Source organism: Corvus kubaryi, unplaced genomic scaffold, assembly GCF_017639235.1.
Source record: "Corvus kubaryi isolate FWS band 111438036 unplaced genomic scaffold, C.kubaryi_AGA036_p1.0 37384, whole genome shotgun sequence".
Classification (NCBI taxonomy): domain Eukaryota; kingdom Metazoa; phylum Chordata; class Aves; order Passeriformes; family Corvidae; genus Corvus; species Corvus kubaryi.
In genome coordinates this window covers 3,931,407-3,947,042 of record NW_024581126.1, presented here as the reverse complement: position 1 = coordinate 3,947,042, position 15,636 = coordinate 3,931,407, and the positions used below count along the sequence as shown (strand labels likewise).

The 15,636-nt window shown below is 44.2% G+C and overlaps 1 long non-coding RNA gene across 1 annotated transcript; it reads right to left on the bottom strand.

Annotated features, from left to right (window-relative positions):
* Window positions 1-489: 489 nt before the first annotated feature.
* On the bottom strand, window positions 490-14,770 carry LOC121668173. The gene is made up of 2 exons (XR_006017284.1): window positions 13,671-14,770; window positions 490-2,951 (listed from the first exon to the last, which is right to left on the bottom strand). It is a non-coding gene; the product is annotated as an uncharacterized LOC121668173 (long non-coding RNA).
* Window positions 14,771-15,636: the final 866 nt, after the last annotated feature.

The window sequence follows — 15,636 nt, the reverse complement described above, 5'->3', positions numbered from 1 at the left end:
ATCCCAGCAGCTGAGTTGTTAGTCAGAATGAATGTAGATGAAATTCAGACAGAGACAAAGCTATTTGTAGAAATTTGATTTTTATAGACACATTAGCAGTACTTTTTCCCCAGAAGTATTACATTTTGATTTAGCTGAGGAAAAGGAGTTATATTATGTGATTTAATTACACGATTGTGACTCACACTTTGTTACAAATACTGAGCAGTGAAAACGGAAGCAAAATGCAAGCTATCTGTTAGGTAAACATGTTCTTTTAAACTGTTGACTGAATTTGAATAATGAATAAATTGGAGGAAATGGCAATCTGCTTGTGGAAGTTTCAGAAAAATAAAGAAGGGCTAAGCTCAAAAGGTGAATTATTAATGTTGGTATATTCGCTTTGCTCCCGCTATTTGTAACATAGGAAATGGGATTTGTGTGTATATGTCATTTTAATATTAACACAGTTGCCAGCTCAGATCTAAAATAATGAGACAGATTCAAGTATTTCATTTCCAGAGAAGCATTTTTAATGCAAATGAAATCAATATGGTAAAACATTCTGCCCAAGGAAGTGCTAGAGGCTGGGGTTTGGGAGGTTTTATACTCTCCATTTTCTCCCCCTGTGGTGGGACAGACCCATGCACACATGGAAGAGAAGGATGACACACGCTTCTGCTTCTGAGCCCAGCACATGCCGAGATCTTATCTGCAGTGAGTTCGATCAGGAGCAACTACAAAACTATAAACAAGAATAAAAAAAATGAGATACTTAGACACAGCTGTGTACAGCTGCAGGGCCTGAGAGTTAGTGAGTGAGAGCTAACAGCCTTGGTGGGACGCTCTTGGGGAAGCCTGCATGTCAGCAGGAATGCTGCACAAACCTTCTTCTTTCCATCTCCAGCCCTTCCTTACTATTGTATATAAATACAAATCTCCATTCCCTTTTTTTTATGCTATATATATAAATATCTTCAATTGCAAGTGCAGGAATAAAATTTAATTAAATAGAGTTGTAAATTACAGCTACATTTTTGTATATTTGAGTGTCTTGTTAGTTTTAGATTTGAGTGTTTTATTAATTTGGTTGTGATGTTTCTCAGAAATGCTGTGATTTTAGTATTTGCAGATGGCAATTGTTGGACAATGCTGGGCCCTGAAGCCTTGTATTTTACCCCAGCATACAGACAGATCCACTGCCACTTTTCAGGCTTTGCTTTGCCAACACACCTCTGCCTGAGAAGGACCATGTCTGGGACTGAGAAGGTTCTCTAAAGTTTCACAAGTCAAGGTTGTTGAAGAATCATTGACACCAAAAAAGGGGCAATTTATCTCTTTCACGGTCTGTGTTTCAATATCAGTGTGTGTGAGCAGGTGTGCTGGAGATGTCCATGAACTCCGCCATGACAGAGGAGCAGGCGACCTCCCCTCATACCTCCGCCTATGGATTTAAGAGTGCTCAGAGCCAGGCCCTGCATCACAGCCCCCACTGATGCTAACTGTCCAAGGGACATGGCTGTGAGCCCATGAGCTGGCTCTGGGCAGGCCACTGGAACACCACTGACAACACTGCTGGATGTACTGAGAGCTCAGAGGGCTTGAGGCTGTGCTGGCTCCACCACACAACCCACCCCCAGTCCTTGTGCAAGGACCCTGACACCAGCGTGCGAGACAAAGTGTGTTTCAGTTTCCTGACGCTGAGTGGGGAGATGCCAATGGTCTGGTAAGTCTTAAAGGCCAATGCAGTAGAGAAAAACTTAGGCCCTCTCCTCCTGTTTAGGGCCTAAAATGGGTCCTATTGGTGTTTCCATGTAAGTTATCATCGAATTTGTCTTGGAGATCAAAGGGAAATGACAGACTGGGTCTCATCTGGCTTTGAAGCTGCTTCAAACAAGGAGGAAACCCCCTAATTTTTGAAGGAAACTCCCTAGAAAGCTGGCAAGATCCCTCAAGAGAGCAGATCTCCTGTCGAGGCTCCCCTTGCATCCTTGTATGGCTGCAGTTCCTTCTCCCATCTCTGCTCAGTGTGCCTGGTGTGTTTACATCAGAAAGGGAAGACCCAGTGAGCAGGCCCAGCCACCCATGTTCCTGTGGAGCAGCATCCATGTGAACAGGGCAGGTCATCATTGTTCCTGCTGTTCTGTGTTCAGCCCATTCAAGGAGGATCTTGAGCCCCGCTCAGATCAAGGTCACCTCTGGGCTTTTCAGAGACCTGTGCAGCGTGGCCGTGCTCCAGGTGTGAATGAGCGTAATGCAGAGGGGAGCAGATTTCATGGTAAGAAAAGCTTGGACCTATCCCTATCCACTGTAGGTATGAGCTGGGATTTTGGCTTCCAGGATGTGGGAAATATAGAGCATTGAGTATAACCATACACCTTGCCCTGGATGGTTATTTTAGACCAGTGCCTCAGACCAGAGCGGCCCTGTGGTGACAGGTAATGGCATGACAATGAAATAACACTCACCAGCTTCAAGATCAGCTCTCTCAGTGACATACATAAAGGAAATAATAATGGGAGTTGGCTTTTTGTTTTTAACTTGGGCACAGCTTGTGCCAAGTTCACTGGCAGGATCACCTACAAGCTCCGATGTGTGAAAATAATACTGGAAGGCAAAATCCAGGTCTTATTTTCATACTGGAGGAGGATAACAGGTACAGTTACAGCTGGATAAAAATGCCTCTCTATTTAACTCAAAGGGTGCTGGACCAGAGGTGAAATCACTGTGGAGTTTGGCCCAGCACCTCTTCTCTTTATAAGTCTGTACATGTCTTCAGACGTGCAGCCCATGTTGTCTCGGGGTGGATCCAGCTTTCACACCAAGCTGAGGTTGCTGAGTTGCCCTGCACAGAGGCCAAGAGTATGCTGGGTTCCTAAAGGCTTAGAAGTTTCCTCTCTTCTTATTTTCCATGGTGCTGATTCTGTATTCCCCAGAGGCTTCTTGTTAACAGCACACACCATCACCAAAAACTATAAACAAAAAAAGAGGAGGGGGGTGGGGAGAGGACAGGAAGGGTGAGGAAACAAGACATACCTGCAGCAGTCCTTGCTGTATATTCCCTGTGTCCCACAGACGGTGTCATGCAGAAGGAAAATTGTTCTATCAGTGACTATGTTAGATTCATGACCCCACCACAACCTTGAATTGGCCTTTAGTTGTCGCTGATGGGAACTGAAGAACAGCTCCTGTCGACATGATTGCTGCTCTCCAATGAATCAGAACACACAGGGCACAGAGCAGCACATTAAACTAGCAACAGAAATATATCACTGTACTTTTATATAGATGTATTGCTTTTGCCCAGGCATATAAATGATTGGGCTATCCACTTATTTTTTTTCCAAGGACTATAAATTAAAAATAAGCTAAGGGTTTGGAAATTATGTTCTCTCTCTTTCCCCCCTCCCCTCCCCTTCTCTTTTTCTTTTTCAAAGCTGGGTAGCTATTTTGGGTTTACAGTAAAACATTTTAAAGGTAATCTTACTGCCTATGTCTTCTTGACCATCCTTTTTTTTCTAAGAGAAATCTACCACTGCAGTTCTTGCTTAGGTAATTTAACACTTCAGTTTGATCACACTAACTGTATGTATGGATCCCCATGCTACTTCTGCTGCTAATGAACACCTACAAGGCTGTATTTTTTCATTTAGTAAGACAAGTTTCTGAAATGGTAAAATCTATGTATGCCAGGTGCTGGGGGTTTTCCCCCTAACCAATATTTTATAAAGTAAGATTATTTCAATATACTTTGACCAAAGGTCACTTTGACTTGAAAGTTAGTTTGATGCACTGCTGCATAATTCAGTGTAGTGCCTCAAAACTGGATATGTTTCACCATTAAACTGCATTTAATTTTTGCAACTTTCTCTGCTTGCTGATTGAATCATCTGTTTAAGACATCCCTTTAAATCAGAGGTGATGTTACCAGATCTGCAATGTCCATTGCACATTTCCAGTTTTTTGCAATTTATCACTTACCAGCTTTGCAGCCAGATGTAGAAGCAATAAGAAAGCTGCTCCCCTTGCATTCTTCCCCCATCTTAGGGGATTTTATTTTGGATGAAAGGCAGAACTAGAGTCCAGGGATCCATTTTTTGTGGTCTGAGGCCAAGGCAAACAAGCATCATAGAGTTTTTTCCAGCCCTGGAAACCCTTGTCCAGATGAGCAGCCCCTGGTCATGAAAGTAGAACAACTGACTACCAGAGGCAAATTTTTCCTACAAGAATCTGTGGGACTGAGCTTGCCAGATTGTTTACTGCTACTTTTTGAATGTGTTGTAAAAGACCTTTTTAACTTTACTTTTATTGGGCTACCTGCTAAAGGAGTTTGGTGGTAACCACATGTCCATGTGCTGGATAAAATGATGTTGCTGGCCACAAGCCTGCAAAAGACCTGGTCAAAGAAAATAAATGAGCTGTTCGCAGCTATTTCCCCCAACAGTCATAAGCACCATAATAGTTTTCACCAAGCTTTGGGTGATTAAATCTTTACTGTGTACCACTTCCTAGCAAAACTACTAAGGTATAAATGAAAACCTGGCTGCATTATTATGTCCTTAAAAGACCAGTAATTTCCAGAACTAATGATAGTATGGTCTCAAGGCCCACAGTTAACCCGGGGCTGATGGGTGAAGGGCAGCATTTCCTCTTTGCTGTTTTTTCTCAGGGAATGGAACCACAGCTCTTTGGGTGATCACCTATATGGAGACCAACTCTTTGCTTGCCCAGAGAGTTGCCCACAGGAGCCAGATGTCAGGCTTGGACTCTGCTCCCACACTGCCGCCAGCCAGCCAGACCCATCTCCCTGAGGATTCAATCCCTTTCAGAGCCCATCTGAAGGTCAGTCCATCATGACATTCTTAGGGTAATGGATGCTGATAACCTGTCCTCCAGATTTAAAAAAATATTGTCATTCTATTTAAGGAAAAAAGAGACTTGCTTTGTGGCTAAAGGGCTGCCCCAAAGCATATCTCTCCCCAGTACATGCGCATTTTGCCACATGGGCTTGGGAAAGCCACGTAGCTGGTACTTGTTTGTGGAGCTGGGCAGTTAGGAAGGTCTTTCTTTTTTCCTTTTTACAGTTGTTGTAAGTCTTGACTTTCTAACAGCTTTAGTGTATCCTAATTGTTTATAAACTAACTTTTAAGCCTGACTGGTGCTCAATTCTAGAACTAATGGAGTTTCATGTCTCAGGATTTGCTTCTGAGCTGCTTTGGGCTGTGAGGATGAGTCTATTTTCATTGCCCTCCTGTCAGGCTTGGAGGTTGCAAGGGCATTTCTCCCTCTCTGTGCCCAGCAGAGGGGAGCAGAGGGGGCAGAGCCACAGCTTGGCTTTTGCTCTTTACTGAGAAAGGGACTATCTCTCACTAAGCTGGGAACCAGCTCAGGTATTTCCATCTAGAGGAAGGGGACTATGAGACTGTAAGGGCAGTGAATCTCTGCCAGCTCTGGGGAGGAGCATGCCTGCATGTTGCTTCCTATAAAATACTACATCATTTTCTAATCTGGTCTTAAAAGACTGGAAAAAGCTCTTGAGAGCAGCCACAGAAAAGTAAGAAACTCTAGAAAGTATCACAAAATGGGATAGTGGTAACCAGTGAGCAGCACAGTTTCCCAGCTCAGTGTTCCATGCCCAGAACTATTTACCTCCAATTGTAACTCAAACTTGCCCCTGGTCTTAAGTGAGGTGAAGTTTAAGTGATTAACAGTTTTGTAAATGCCAGTCCCCAAACTCAGACAAACCTGAAATTCTCCCACCCAATAATTACCATTTGAACTAGAAGGACACATAGAAAGTCATTATTGAAAGGTGCTAACTTTTCTGATGAAAATGAATTCGTTTTCTGACTCCTTGAATGCTTTGTCAGCCCAGTCAGGAGATTGTTTATAGCACAGGTCTGGCATTGCTGCTTGCTTACTGATGTTATGAGTGTCCATAATTTTATTTAGGGTTTAGGTTATCACCAGATGTTGAGATTGTATAGCGGTGGGAAAGAAATCTTGCAATATCCTCACCTGATCTACTCAACTGTTCATCCAGCAGTTCATGTGAAGGGGAAGGTTGACAAATTCCTGATATCAAACCCAGCTGTCAGAACAACACGGGGTAATAGCTGTCCTTGTCAAACGCACCAATTAATTCACCAGCATGTCAATGCAGGTGTAATTGATAGACTCCACATTCTGGCTGAGTAATGAAAGTCTAAAGCATTACTAAGAACATTTCACCTCCTAAAAGATCCTGTAATCTCACCTGAGCTGTCCGTGTTGTGGTGAGGGGCACTTAAAAAAAAACCTAACAAACAGAACAACAGTTTGCTGCAAGAGCAAGTGGAGGTTTCATATGAATCTTCATTTCAAAAGTAGAAAAGGATGTGAAAAGAAAGACTATGAAACAATGCCCTAATATTTTGGAGTGACAGCTTTATTCAAATACTCCTTGAAGTCAAATAGAAAATACAATTAAAGGAATTGTTTCTCTGTGAGAACCCGTGTGTTCTGGAGTCTTCCTGTTAATGAGAGAGTTGCTTTTAGAAGAAAACGTGGCCATTGTCTTAAAAAGCTGTGGAAAGGCAGTGTCAGATCAGCAGGCTCATTAGCATAATCCTTTGTCTGACTTAGAAGTATTTGTTAAGAACTTCTAAAACAACAACAAGAAATTGCTATTAGAGTTCTCTGACTACTGTGCTGACTCATCCATTTGCAACGCGGATTTTGTTTTAATAAATGGTTTGAGGTCTTCTGGCTTTAGAGTGAAGGTTTTATAGTAGTCACTCATTTTACCTAAAAAAAAAAAAAAAAAAAAGGCTTTCTTCTTTATCACCACAGCACAGGGATAAGGTTGCTGGACCTACAACCAGGCATGTGGAAGCCAGAACAGGTCTGCCAGGGGATGAGTACTCAGCCGTGGACTCAACAGCATCATAATAAAATACAGAATAAACTCTTCATGGAAAAGGCTAAAACAGCAGAAAAAAGAAGGACTGACATTCTCCAAAACCCTGAGTAAAGTGGGTGCTGCCCTGTCACGTGTTTGAAGCAGTCCTCTGCTCCTGCCCATGAGTTCAGCGAGGATGATGGCAGCCTCCCATGCCACTGTCGCCCCTCACACAGATGTTCCGTGCAGGAATATGTAACATACCTGAACTCCCCGGGGAAGATACATTCCTCTATTCACCATGAAATGTGCCTCACCTTCTTCCAGCACGCTGCACTGCCTCAGCTGGGCTATCACAACTGGGGGTACTGCAAATGCATCTAGGCTCTTTGCTTTGAGAAATACCTGCTTGCTAGAAAGAGCAGGGAGCAGGGCCAAGCCTGCTTCTCTAGGGTAGCACAAATCATGAACAGAAGCCCCAGGGAGGGAACAAAGCCACCTGGGATTTTAATGGATGCTCTGAGAGTCTGAAATAAAAAAATGGGTCTTCTAAGATAATTTAGGAGAGCTTTTTATGGGGAGGGACTGCTGTATTGGTTCTTTATGCAGTTCAGGAGATGATTGAGGACATTACAACCACTGGCAATGATGAGGAAAGCAGATGAATAAGGACCAGCAATGCTGGTAGCTCTGCTCTCCTGCTTCCTAGGATTTATGTACTTACGGATGAATTTAATACTTGGTGATCAAAAGAGTTCAAATAGTGGTTGTATTAATGATTTCAGCATAACCTCTAAATCCCAGGATGGCAGTAGAAATCTTCAGCTTGGTCTTAATCTCCTGACGTTTTTTATGAAGAACAAAATTAAGTGCTGTTGCCTTATGATAAAGCCGCTTACAGAAGTGTGAACTGTGGCACTGCCACTACAGTGAGTGCACACTCTGTGCCCTGGTCTCAAGTCCTAGTCACAACAGTCAGACCTTTCCCAAAAAATGAATCACTGGAGGATAATATCTTCTTTGTTATCCTTAGGTTTTTTGCTGGTATTTGGTTAATTCTTACCTGGCCTTTACAGTCTATGGCTCTGACTGTGCAGAGTGATGCACATTATTGCCCACATTTGTTACATTATATACTGAGCCTATGCCAACTGCTTTGGTCCTAAATTACCACTCCTTCTTCCTGTTTTTCCAATAAATGTTTGGTACCCATTAAAGATACCTGCAGGGCTCCTAGCTCATACAAGTATTATGCATCTCGTAGCAAAACCTACCTTATTTTGGAGTTTATCTCACCTGTGATCTGTGTTTTGTGGCCAAGGAAATATTAATATGCCTCAGAATAATATGGGAATCATCTCACCATTGCTCTTCTTCCCTTCCTCCCACAAACTCCCTGAAGTATATTGATTTTTGATGTGCTTGCTTTCTTGAGCCAATTTGAAGACAAAGTGTCTGAATTGGGGATGGAAATAAGTGATATTTGAAGCTGTTCTCAAACCTTAAGACAGTTTATTCTGGCTTTGGTCTGTGAGTCACAAAGACTACTCAGTTTCTCAGTTAGGGGTAGTGTTATCTGCTAATAAAGGTAATGGCATCCCCAAAGATGAAAACTGCCAGCCTGATCTTTATTTTGAAGCTATAAAATATGGCAAGATCTGATCCCAAGGGTCTTGAATGAAGGACAGGGATTTTGGGATTAACATGCTATTGTACTCTCCCTGTTGCAGCATGGCTGTTAAGGACACTCCTACTGCAGAATTGGATGGTCATGCAGAAGTCAGACAAAACAGTTTCTGCAGTTCATAGTTTCTTCTCCTTCCTTACACGGGGGACCCCAGATCTCATATTGATTGTGATGTAGCCTGAGAGATGCTGAGGACAGGGGTCTAATCACCTCCTCTACAGGCTGTGCTCACTCCAACACAGCCCTGATGCTGTTGGCCACCTCAGCTGCTATGACACTGCTGTTCAGCTCACTGCCTCTCCCACTGATTTTTCCCAGCATGGCTGCTTCCCAGTGCTGTGCCACAGGGTTAGTCCCTCCACAGTGCAGGAGTTGTGTTAGTCCTTGCTGAATTTTGTCAGGTTCCCCTTGGCTTGTTCCTCCAGTCTGCTCCTGTCCCTCGAAACACTCAAAGATCTTTGGACCAAAAATGAAATGCTAATGTTATTTTATTGTTCCCACATATGATTTGAGGAAGGCAAGATGTTATACTGACAGCTCCTGCTTATTAAAATGCATCTAGGATACATCCAGAGGAAAAAAAATGGGAGGGGGACATGGTGACAGTATCTCCATGCCCCCCCACTCCCCTGACCCCAGGTTAGTTGAGTCCCTGTTTGTATAAGATATGTGGCAATAATATCTGGATGTTGTGGCCTTCAGTGAATGCAAGGTTTAAGATGTGAAGGGAAGACATTCATAAATTCTCTGTGATGAATGGTTGGCAGTTTCATTTGAGTACTTTCTGCTACAGATGTTTAACATTTTTTCCAAGGTGTCGAGGTTTAACCCCAGCTGGCAACGAAGCCCCATAGAGCCACTCATTCCCCCCGGAGGGATGGGGGAGAGAAGGGTAAGGGTGAAAGTGAGAAAACTCCCAGGGTGAGGCAAAGACAGTTATAGGGAAAGCAAAAGCCACACATGCAAGCAAAGCAAAACAAGGAATTCACTCCCCAGTTCCCATGGGCAGGCAAGTGCTCAGCAATCCCCAGGAAAGCCAGGGTCCAGCTCCCATAATGGTATCTTGGAAAGACAAATGCTATCACTGAATCTCCCCTCTCCTTCCTCTTCCCCAGCTTTATATGCTGAACACGAGGCCATATGGCCTGGGATGTCCCTTGGGTAAGCTGGGGTCAGCTGTCCTGGCTCCGTCCCCTCCTGACATCTTGTGCCCCCTGAGCCCCTCACTGGTGGGGTGAGAGGAGAAAAGGCCTTGGTTGTGTGTAAGCCCTGCTCAGCACGAGCTAAACATCCCTGTGTTATTGACAGCGCTTCCAGCACGAGTCCAAAACAGTCCATAGGAGCCACGAGGGAGCAAGTCGACCCCAGCCAAAACCAGCACACAGAGCCAATGCCAGAGAACAGAGTGGGGAGGTGGTTCCAGCTGAGCACTTGCATCCCTAGGGCATGGACACCATGGCCAGCAAAGCCAGAGCAGTTGCACATGGAGCACCCAAGTCAGGAGGAAGTGGAGTGGGAGCACAACTGGGTTATGGCAGAACGCTGCCATTAACACGATGTGCTTTGCTGGGCAAGGTGGAGGATGCGACGTTCCCAGCTAGCAACTGCTGGTAACGGAGTACTCCCAGCTGGAGGCCGGGGGGCGATCTGATATTCCCAGCTGGTGGCCACAGCCTGCCTCAGTGCCTTCCCATTCGTGCATGTGGCTTCCCTACACAATGGGAAGGGGTGGGCGAAGCATAATAAAGCAGCTGGTCTATTAGAAGATAAGCTTTGTGGAGAATAGCACAAACATGCAGAATCCCCTTAATCTTAAACTTTATTACCCTAGATAATAGGCTTTGGTAGTGACAACAATCAGTTGAAATGCAGAATTGTCTTGGCTCCTGCAGCACCTGCCACGTCAGTCAGCCACAAGCCACCTCCTGCCACACAAAAAGGTGGCTGTGTGGGATCAGCAAGCTAAAAGTTTTGTTGGTTTATTTTGAAAAGGCCAGGGAAAGCTAGGCACACTCCCTTTGCAGATTTAAGTGTGCACTCTGAACCTGCCATGGGGGAAAGGCTAACAGGATATGAAAGCCTGCTTTCTTTACCTCCAAGGGTTGGAGCAAGGCTTCTTTGTCCACTGAAGCCCACTTGAAAGAGTAGAGCATGTTATTCCCACTCTGAATTAGGTCAAGTTTCCCAATATTCAACCAGCAATTAGAAAGGGAAAACCCGTGAAATCTGTTTGTAAAACCGTTATCTGTGTCCTTTGGAGCATTTCTGACATAAAACACATTTAATTATCTGAGGCAGAACTCGGAAGAAGCATCTCATATTCTCCTTTTGGTGAAACAATTGGATCCACAAAGCTCAATGCACACACGCAAGACCCACGCTTGTAAATCGGGAGGAAAAGAGAGCTTTCAAATGAAAAAGCATTTTTTACTTTATGAATGGCCTTGCCCTTATTTATTTTCCAGGGTGCTTTTTAAGTTATATTTTTTTCCACAGTCCTGTGATCAAAATATGAGGGAAAAACAATCTGCTTAGCAAAAAATTTTCTTTTATTTAGAAATATTTCATACGAACATTGATTAATAGAATAACTATGAAGTGACAGGGTGATTTTTAAATCATGAGACATAAAAGTGGTTCTAAAAAAATTTTGTGCCACTTGTTTCAGCTTTTCTGTGCTCTCCAACAATAGTTTTTACAAGAAGTGTAACAGAAGCTCATGGTGAAAGGGGCTGATTTAGGGAGGGGGTGTTTATAAATGTGCTGGTTTGGCTGGAATAGAGTTAATTTTCTCCATGGTAGCTGGTGCCGGGCTGTGTTTTGGAAACAATGTTGACAATACAGGGATGTTCTCCTTCCTGCTGAGCAGCACTTACACAGTCTTGGCCCTTTCTGTCCCTCACCCCACCCCAGCAGTAATTAGATTGGGGTGCACAAGGAGCTGGCAGAGGACACAGACAGGACAGCTGACCCAAGGGATATTCCAGACCATATGACACCATACTCGCATCTAGAGCTGGGGCAAGGAGGAGGGAAGGCAGGTGATGGTGTTTGTCTTCCCAAGTAACCCTTACATGTGGTGGAGCCCTGCTCTCCTGGGGATGGCTGAGCACCTGCCTGCCCCCTGGGAGGTGGGGAAGGAATGCCTTGTTTTGCTTTGCTTGCATGTATGGTTTTTGCTCTCCCTATTAAACTATCTTTATCTCAACCCAGGGTTTTTATCACCTTTATGCTTCTCATTCTCTCTCCTATCCCAACATGGAGGGAGGGAGGGAGTGAGTGGCTGCATGGGCTCAGTTGCTGGCTGGGGTTAAACCATGACAGGGCAGGTCCAGGCAGTATAGTTAACCAAGTCTATATATTATGAATATTAAAGCTCAGTCTACTGATTTCTGTTCTTAGCTTTGCCTACAAATTCAGGATCTTTCCCGTTTAATGTCCAGCATTTCATTATCTCCTCTGAAGAAAGTGTGAGTGGAGACATAAAAATCAGGAAATTGAAACCAGCAGTGCATTTTGACTTGAACAACTATAAACAGAGAGGGAAGAGAAGGTGCACTGAAACCTGCACCACTCTCTGCATGTCTCTGAAGACAGCAGAAGTCAGAGCCGAGGCAGCAGCAAGCACCTCAGCTGCACTGAGTGAGTGCTGGAAAAGCATCGTCATGGCAGAGCAGATCAACCTGCCTGGGTAAGGGCTGGGGAACACTGAACCTAAGAGAGGAGCTGAATAGCAGCTCAGCCAAGCTTTAGAAGAAACAGTTTTGAGCCTGGTTTCCCTCAGCTCAGTTGTCTTTGAAACTCCTTGTCTGGTTCAAGCGATTCAAGGGCTCCTGACCATTTCACCAACTCTGTGGCCCTGGCGTCCCAGCAGGATGAGACAACCTCCCTCGTGAGGCGGTTCCAGTTCCTCTGGCAGACATGACCAGCACACCCTGGCTTCCTTAGCGATGCCATATTGATTTTTGCAGGCTCTCCTCCCCTCAGAAACTGACTGCACTAGATCAAATTAAGAACAATCTGAGCATTTAATGGGGCCCCTTCAATACGATGAAGTTTGATTGCTTGAAGTTGAAGTTCATGATAATTATTTATGCTGACAGCACCTTCACAGACAATAAAGCCTGGCCCTTTCCTGAAGGCCTCTGTCTCTCCATCAGGGAATTATTTTAATCCTGCTGTGCTTACCTGATACACTTACTTCTCATTATTAAATACAAGAATAATGATCAGAGAATGAAATGTATTATATTTCCACCAAAAGTGGTATCAACACTCTGATTTTGGTTCTGTTCTCAGTTACCAAATAAAACCCACATGCCTGACGAGCACCAGCAGCTCACCTGCAGTCTGGAGGTTACCAGCAGAATATTTGGCTCTCCTGGGTACAGGATCAGGGCTCTCTCTGCTCATTTCATCATTTGCACAGGACTTATCAAATCAATTTGTGATGAAAATTGCAGCATTTTTGTGCTGTCTAAGAGGTCTGTCCCGAGGATTGCCTATAATCACCACTCTGAGTTAATAAACAGGTTTATCTGTGAGCAGGTATTTTCATGAGGGACAGAGAGGCTGAAAATAAATCTCTTGCAACTTCTTGAGTTCTGCTATTAAAAACCCTCATGGCTGGGTATAATGAAAAGAGTCCTCAAGGTCCGTGTGTGTGTTTGTGGGTATCCCACAAAACCAGCTGTCCTAACACCTGAGGATGTTTGTCAGTGCACAAAAAATCAGCAGGTTTTCATCTGTGGTGTGTATACACACAAACACACACATGAAAGTGAAAACAAGATGTATTGTATTTATACACACATATAAAAATACACGTGTGAAGTAGCCCTCCACCTGCAGCTCCTATAAATGGAGCAGTGTAACTCCTCAGCCCCCACAAAAGTGAAAAGGGCACCAGGTAATTAAGGAGAGAAGCAATTTTCTGATTAATTTTTTTTTTTTTTAACTTTCCTCCCCTCCCCTCAGACAACAGCTACACCCATCCTACTTTTCTCTGGAACATAACTATCAAAATAGAATACATTTTGGGACAGCCCTACATGAATGCTGCTTTTTTTATGGCAGGGAGAAAAGCAATGAATATGGCTTTCTCACCAGGAATGTAGCACTCACCTGGGTTAGGGAGTCCTCCTTTGGTGGAGAGGATGGCGATAGGGCTCTGACACAGACTCATAAAATGGACCTTGCTCCTTTGAGCAGCCAGCCTGGGATCCCTGCTGTGTCTGTCCCATTCCTCCCCAGAGCAGGTTTCTCTCTCTCTATGTAAGTTCTTGGTATTAGAGCGTTCAGATGCAGGAACAGCTGCCTTGCATTACATGGTAATTCTCCAGCCAAGGGACTGAGTAGAAAAAATCAGTCTCTTAAGTCATCTAAATGTAAAAATGATGTTACTGAAGAAAAGTTAGAAAACGTGAGAATGGAAATGAAGCTGCAGGGAGGCAGCAGAGGTTCCCTGTGGCAGCACTCATGCTAACACAGCAGTGACAGCAGCCCAATTCCATGCCCACCACTTCAGCTGGACGGGGAAGGAGCAGCTGATCAAGGGGAAAAAGCATATTTGAGGAGTTCCCTTAGATGGCCATGTTTATTTCTTGTCTTGGCTTTCATTTGCTCTTTGTCACATCTCTGTTCATCCCTTTTAGACTGTGTGTCAAAACAGATCTCGTCTCAGTGGATTGCTCTGAAACCTAATGATGCCTTGGCTTGTTCAATACCCCTGAGGGGCCAGGCAAAAGGAGGCTGGAGCTGCCTCCCAGTCCATGTCAGGGTTTGCATTTGGGGGGGGAGTTAGCTACTTGGAGCAGGGGAGGGGTTTTGGGCAGCATGGCTTGATGCAATCAAAGAAAAGGGCTTAAACCTGCTTCTCATTTGAAAAAAAAATAAAGAAAGGAGGCAGGGAGGCAAGAAGGGAGCTGCTATATTTCTTTAAGGGAGGGAGTCTGTGTCAGCCCCTCTGCTGAGCAGTTCATGCCATTTACTGCCCTGCTCCAAGTTTTTTGGTGATACTGAACTCCAGGTGACCCTTGCAGACAGTAATTGCTTTAACGTAGGTTTGACAACAACAGCAAGCTGCTCTCTAAAAATAAGCAAAGCTTAAAATAAATTTCAACTCTGGAGCTCTGCTCATGTGAGGAATCCAGTACATCGCCTGTATTTTCCTTGATGAGCACCACAGCTCTTGGCAGCTGGAAAAAGTGACAGTTTTCAAGGGATTTCCAGTGCCTCCTGCTCCAGTGCCTAACCTGGCAGGGAGTCAGCCAGGAAAGACAGCAGGTGGCCTTTAAGGGAACCTCATGGGATAGCTCCAGGCCAGCATCCGTGCTCATTTACCTCAATAGCTGCCTTATTTAAAACTGGGATTTAGAGAAAACCAAATTTAATTGCAGTGCCTGGGATAAATGTCTTGCCTTGCTTTGTAGCTGTAACATACTTCATTTAAAATGGGTTCATTGTACCTGGCAACAAATAGTACCTGAAAGCCCTTCATCAAAACTGCATTTAGTCACCCTTGTGTTGGGAGAATGAAACAACTCTCTGCCCCTCAGCAGGAAAAGGGGAAATTTCAGCTGCCAGTGCTGTAGGAATTGTTTGTTCTCGAAGAGGTGCCCACAGGACATACACAGAGCAGATTCCAGAGCACTTTTAGAGCATTTCCTGTTAAAACAAACTACTGCAAATTAGCCCTGATCCTGCCAAAGTTTAAAGAGGTGCACATACCTTGCCGCTACACTGAATGTGGGGTGCAAATTTTCAGTAAATCTGACAGAAAGTAACTCTTCCTTCAACCGGGAAGAAGAAAGTGTTTTACTTGAAGAGAACGCAGTTTCCTTTTTCTAGCCCACACTGTGGTGGCATACACAGGATGGATTTCGATTTGATGAGTAATGAAGAAGAGAACCAAATTGTTTCTCTCTGGCTCTTTTTAAAGACATTTTTCTCAGTTTTCCAGGCTGACTTCCTCCAGGCAGCTGTCTCACAATATGAACTATTGAAAGTTAGCATGTACCTGTCCACGTGGCATAGCCTCCCCTTGTTCATGTTTTAGTGGATGGTACGTCAGGAAAAGGCTCTCAGGACA